General features: G+C 33.5%; 1 long non-coding RNA gene across 1 annotated transcript; it reads left to right on the forward strand.

Moving 5' to 3' along the window:
• Positions 1-222: 222 nt before the first annotated feature.
• Positions 223-1,745, forward strand: LOC116341753. The gene is made up of 3 exons (XR_004201187.1): positions 223-512; positions 936-982; positions 1,426-1,745. It is a non-coding gene; the product is annotated as an uncharacterized LOC116341753 (long non-coding RNA).
• Positions 1,746-5,935: the final 4,190 nt, after the last annotated feature.

The raw sequence follows: 5,935 nt of genomic DNA on the forward strand, positions 1-5,935 counted from the left end.
CTCAGTGTACAAGGTTCTTCATATCTCACGGGTTATTCTAACTGCGTGCGCATGTAGAAAATGAATGATGATGTAAGAGTTTCTGAGCATGTCTGTGTGTAAGCATTTATGTCTCAGGGACTAACTGAACGAGAGCACGGTAACTATATGTGCGTCACGCTCTCTCTCTCTTCTATTTGAGTGGCAAGAGTTGACTGATTTTATATGAGTCACTTTCCAAGATTTTATATAAACGTCAATAAGCCATTAATTCTTTAAAACGTGTAGACTTAATCAATACAGTACTTTCCCGAGAGCGGTTCGCCTTAAAATTGTTTAAAATGAATGAATTAAAAGCATTTGATGATATAGTCAGTGAAAACTTTCATTCCATAAAATTTCCAACTGTAAGTCAGTTTTGCTGCAATGAAGATTTTGTGGATTTAAAAAAAAGGGGGCTTTAATATCAGCCGGAATTACTGCTGTTTTAAATGTTTTGGGTATTATAATGACAGACCAAGTAATTGTGAATAGTAAGTTGAATCACAATAATGTATTTTATAAATTTGTTCAATTTTAGCTAACCATTCATTTAATGAGTATTTATCGTAATAACTGAGTTTCTTATTGACCACAAAATATCATATAAATTTGAAGAAAACAAACACTTTTTTTTATCTACTGATTGGTAAAGATTTATTATTCTGAATGCATTATTGTAAAATATGCTGTTACACTGAAAATGAAATAGTAGCTTGAAATCGCAGTGCAATAAAAAAAAGTAAGAAACAGAGAGAAAAAAGGTGTATGTGTTAAAAAAGATAGCAAAAAAAAACTATGCATATTTATATAAAAAGAATATTCAGTTTTTACAATAGATAGTATTACACTCTACTAATAAATACTCACAATTTTTACTCATTTTATGACTTCGGTATAAAATATTCCATTTGCAGTGATTTCGTTAATATTTACCGGATTTTGGGCTTATGGCATTTCGAAAGTAAGTTTCAAGATAGGTTGACTGCCGTATTCATTGAATTTTACTAATCCCGAACAGTATTAATAATTCACTGCATAAAAACAGATCTTAAAATTTTATGAATTATTACCAATTTGGGCAATTTTTAGGCATAAAATTGTTATTTTTCATATACAATAAAATCTTTCGATACCACTGTCGTAATGTCGTATGGTATCAATGTTACCAGATATGATACTGTCTAAATTAGACACTGGAGATGGTAAGCGTGTCGAATGCAATTTTGACACAATTTTGGCACTCATATCTGGCTGAATATATCCCTCTCAGTTATCTTACGGATACTGATAGCGATATATGAAACACTGGGTATCATAAACATTTCCACTAACTCAAGGTTTTACTCTCATAATTTCTCTTAGTTATTTGTGATTAATTTTTGCTCAATGTCTCCAATTTAACAGGAAAATCCAAGATTCTTGTCGTACTGGTATCTCTTAACAGGACTCATTTCAATCGTCGTGTTCTCGTTCATATCATTAATTCGTAGCATAGTCTATCTATACGTAATCATCGCAAGCCCTGAACACACCGAAATTATGCCCCATAAGAGACTGTATAAAATGCAAAACTGTAGCACTGCTAGCGCCACTACGGACAACTATGGAGCTCTAGTCCGTTGGTTGCAACTGAGCAAAAGTCTTTTCACTATTTGGCGGCAACTTAGTGTAGATTACATTGTAATCCGTCGTGGCGCTAGCAGTGTGACAGTTTGGGCATAATTTCGGTACGGCCCTGAATGTGAAAATTCAACCGCTTGTTATGAAAGCAAGACGAATAATAATATTTATTTCTGTGAACAAATTCTAGTTCTTTTGATCTACGGTAAGTATTTTTTATGTAACAATCCATTCTTATTAGTCTTAATAATAAAAGAATTTAGTTAAAGTACTGATGCTCATGCGAAATAATCCTTCAAAATCTCATTTCAGCTGTTTTGGTCTATCTATGGATTGTTGGATACTCTATGTACCGAAACATATTGGATCGTCATACTGTGGAAAACACCCAGGTGAACACTCGGGCTGGACTAGGAGTTTAATCGTCAAAATTAATAAGATCATATCAGCCAATTTTAATTTTAGCGACATCAAAAATACATCGAATCAATCATAAAATAAATAAATTCTTCAATAAATTTAGAACCGAGCAATTATTTCTACACATAGAATTTTCATATTATAAACGTTATCGCCGACGAAAAAACCAAATCATAAAAAGAATTTAATAAATCTGACATTTCAAAGACATTTCGCTCAAGCATAAGCAAATATATCGAAATATGAAGCAGGTTTCGGAGAGAAAAAATCAAATAGCAAAAAATAAAGCCATATTATTCGTCTGTCAATTCAAAATATCTCTATCATTCCAAGTTTCTCGTCTAGATTAAAAAAAATAAAATACTGTTAAAAGGAACCAAGCAAAAAAACTGACATTAGGAAATGTTTTCATTCGCATCAAAAAATGAAATAAAAAGAAAAATAGAAAACCATTTCAGATATTGAATATAAAGTGTCAGCATGACCTCTTCGAAATATGTGTCGAAATTTGGCGATCAAGCATAAAAAATGTTATTGATGCATCAGACAGGCATTGGTTTAAAAAAAAGCCAAATGTGCCATGTCGGTCGAGAGGAAAATCGGAAAACAAAACTATTTTTGAACCACATTGAGGTAGGCTGATATAAAATCATACTTCTGTTCATCGACATTCAATGGCGGCTTGTGTTTCTATTTTATTGCAATTGAGCTGAACCTAATTTGGAATGTAAATTTCAAGAAAATGTCGAGCATAATTACTCTAGCAATTACTCCAGATTCAGATTTGCATAATTAAATCAAAACATTAATTCAATGTGATAGAAATTACCATATTACTTAAAGCGCTAAATTGAATATTACCCTTAATTTATGCACACATTTAGTTTCAGTTCGTTACGTCGTATTCAAAATGTTCAATCTTTTAAAGTCAATACACATACGAATTGTATAGTCATTCAAATACGTCAATTGTCATCATTGTGTTATTCTTCAGCCATTTCAAAATATTCATCGTCCAAATCACATTCACCCCTGAAACATACTGATGCTCTACGTGTTCTGTGTTCTTTTTCATCGAATAGAGAGAAGTGATCGAAAATAGAGAAAAAATCAGCACGTGCAAAATGAAAAAAAAAAATGAACAAAGGTCCGGAAAAAAACTAATAACGACAAACACATACATAGATTCAATTTCCTCATTCCGAATGGATTCGTTAGATTGTTTGTCTCATACATAGCGACGATTGTGTACACGAGCATCGATTGTATGTTTCAAAGCACTTCAATTCAAACTGTGCTATGTTGCAGGTGCTGTTGAAAATTGATAGAGCAATATCTGTTTATATTTATACGAGATAGTGGTGTCACAATTCTCTTTCGATTTCATATCAATAACTCTAAACTATGCCAACTAAAATAACGAACAATGTCGGCAATTCCGACTTCATGTAATCGTTTTCTTCTTTCTACATCTCTTCTGGGAAATACACCCCGCAAAATGTTTCCAATCATATTCAAAATAAATGTTGAAATCAAAGTCCAAACCGTTTGTGCAAATGGTTCTTGTCAGGTAATTGCATAATACATAGTGCTCATTTATCTGGATTTATGTTCTTAAAATCGCCATTGCTTGGATCGTAAATCATCACATGCAACGATGAGGAACAAAAAGATGAGAAAACGTACGAACTCTTTATTATCTCCCGTTGACAGAAAGAATATTTTTTTAAATGGAAGTGGGCCGACCCGATGAAACCCAAAGAAAATTCAGTCATTATGACTTGAATATCTCAAAATGTATGCATGAAAAGAGCTAATTGTGATGATAAAATTCGTGTAGTCACACATTTTTTAAGAAAGGTTCACTGCAGATTTTATTGGACACATCATCATAATCACATGCCCGTGTGTAAAAAAAGTGGCTGACTGACTGACTGACTATGTCGATTTTGTATGAAAACCAATCATAGTTAACCGGCTGTCCCAAATTAAGCATTTAAAAACGACTATATATGACTATAGTTGACTATAGTCAGCTGCTCAACCAGTTAACTACAATCGATTCTATTCGATTCTAGCCGATTGTTGTCGATTGTTGTTAACTGGTTAAGCAGCTAACTATAGTCAACTATAGTCATATATAGTCGTTTTTAAATGCCTAATTTGGGACAGCCGGTTAACTATGATTGGTTTTCATACAAAATCGACATAGTCAGTCAGTCAGTCAGCCACTTTTTTTACACACGGGTGGTCTTGAAGCAATTTAATACGGACGTAGTGTTGCTAACTTTTGGAAAAGATCCAACGGCACAACATTGAAAAAAAATAACTTAATTATAGTTGAAAATATCATATTTTTTTAAAATGCAGTTACCAAAACTGTGCTCTATCGACACATCATCATTATTTTACCTTTTTGAAAACACCATCACGACCATAATCGTTAGTGTTGAAAGAAGAAATGAATAAAGCAACGCATGGTTAAAAGTTCTGCATCAAGAACTCATTAATTACACACCAATTAAGATTGCAATTCAAACAATATAATGTGATGAACAAAGAATCCGCGTGAAACGAAGAGAACGCAGAGATAGAGCAAGAAGCAAGATGGGGAAAATTAAAAAGAAAAAGAATCTGCATAAACACATTAAAAGGATGCTATAAAGTTTAATTTGTATAAAACTAATGGAAACCGCATTACTGATAGAGGTGATAATACGCCAAACTTGCACCTAAAACCGAGAAGCTTCAATAAAATGCTGCTGAACAAAAAAAGCGATGCATGCAAAAAAAGGACCGAGACAAAAAGTAGATTCATTTGCATGCCTGCTATCACATGCGTATTGGTGTGTGCTCCCAGCCGAAGCGAATGGTTGCAAAAAACAGCGAACGTTGTGAATATTGTTCAGGCGACTGCTATCGTTATATTCATGCCTTCTTTTTACTTTTCCGCACACACCTAGTGTGTAAGGTAAAGTATTGGAATCGGTCGAAAAATTAACACCCATAAAAAATGTGTTTTCTGGGTGTTTTTGGGGCCAGGGAACACGAATCTAGCGTTTTTTCGATGTCCGAATGTATGTGCGTACCCTGTACCCTGTACCCTGTACGCTGTACCCTGTACGCAAAAATTTGTTAACACGATAACTTTCAAACAAGAAAAGTAATTCAAAATCTGACTTCGCAGGTTGATTGGGGGTGCCGAGGAATAGAAACCATTAGATTTTGAGCGACTTTGGTTGACAGGGTGAAGTGTCATGTCTGGTGTGATGCCCATGTCCATCCATGGGAAAAATTCAAATTTTCTTCCAAAAGTGATTTTTAATGTATTCTTAAACACTCAAAAATGTGTATTGGGGGGTTTTTGGGTACGAGAAAACCGAATATGACGTTAGTTTTGCGATACAATCAACTTTCGAAACACTTTTCATACAAAAAATTCAAAAAATTTGGATTTTTGTATGGAAGCCATGGGTGTATGATATCGTAATGAGCTGAAACTTTGCACAGGTTATTTTTATCACACATAAATACTATTCCGAGAGTTTGAAGACATTTCAACGAATATTAGGGGCACCTCCCGAACAATATTTTGGATTTTTCGCTCTAAAACGAAATTTTGTATAGGAAGTACCCTTAATATGCATTGAAATTTCTTCAAACTTTCAGAATGTTAACTTTTTGTGAAAAAAATAACCTCTGCAAATTTTCACATGATTACGATATCATATAGGCATGGCTTCGATACAAAAATTCCCATCTTTAGTAGTTTTTGTATGAAAAGTGCTTCGAAAATTATTTTTATCTAAAACTAAATGTCAGATTTAGTTTTCTTTCATGTCGTGGATCACAGTGCGGAAAAGTTCATCTTACG

The sequence above is a fragment of the Contarinia nasturtii genome, unplaced genomic scaffold, assembly GCF_009176525.2.
Source record: "Contarinia nasturtii isolate CC-2019 unplaced genomic scaffold, AAFC_CNas_1.1 Cnas_scaffold_745, whole genome shotgun sequence".
Classification (NCBI taxonomy): domain Eukaryota; kingdom Metazoa; phylum Arthropoda; class Insecta; order Diptera; family Cecidomyiidae; genus Contarinia; species Contarinia nasturtii.